Source organism: Schistocerca piceifrons, chromosome 4 (assembly GCF_021461385.2).
Source record: "Schistocerca piceifrons isolate TAMUIC-IGC-003096 chromosome 4, iqSchPice1.1, whole genome shotgun sequence".
Taxonomy (NCBI): domain Eukaryota; kingdom Metazoa; phylum Arthropoda; class Insecta; order Orthoptera; family Acrididae; genus Schistocerca; species Schistocerca piceifrons.
In genome coordinates this window covers 129,039,782-129,040,588 of record NC_060141.1, presented here as the reverse complement: position 1 = coordinate 129,040,588, position 807 = coordinate 129,039,782, and positions in this window count along the sequence as shown.

The window sequence follows — 807 nt, the reverse complement described above, 5'->3', positions numbered from 1 at the left end:
AAAAAGTATACATTTGTGAAAAAAAGGATGCCAACTTCGCAGTAAGTGAAAAGATTTTCTCCTTAAATTGCAATTATCTCGTAAACTATTAGCTGCGCAAAAAAATGTTACTTGGGTTTTCGATAGAACTCTTGGAGTTCTGTTCAGAACTGTGTTCAGAACTGTTGTACTTATTTACAATTTGCGAAAATTGACGAAGAATATTTTCGATACGAAAATTTTTTCGAATATTGTTTTCGTCGCTAAATTCTGCAGAACTATTGAAATTTTGTACACAGAACTCTAGAACTATGGCATATCTATCAAGAAATCTGAAAAAAGTATACATTTGTGAAAAAAAGGGTGCCAGCTTCACAGTAGGAGCTCTTATGGAATTCTTAATTAAGTTGCAATTACCTCTTAAACTATTACCTGCACAAAAAAATTTCACTAGGATTTTCGATAGAACTCTTCACGTGGTGTCCAGAACTGTCATCAGAACTGTTGTACGAATATATTTATATTATCCGTAAAGAAAGTGTGTCCCATATTAAATCAATTTATCTCAAAACATTATCGCCATAGAAAAATGTTGTTGGGATTTTCGATAGAGCTCTTGGGGTTCTGTTCAGAACTGTCCTCAGAACTGTTGTACAAGTTTAATTTTTACGAAAATTGACAAAAAATGTTTTCGATACGAAAATTTTTTCGAATTTTGTTGTTTTCTTCGCTAAATTCTGCAGAACTATTGAAATTTTGTACAAAGAACTCTAGAACTATGCCATATCTATCAAGAACTCTGAAAAAAATATATATTTCTAAAAAAAA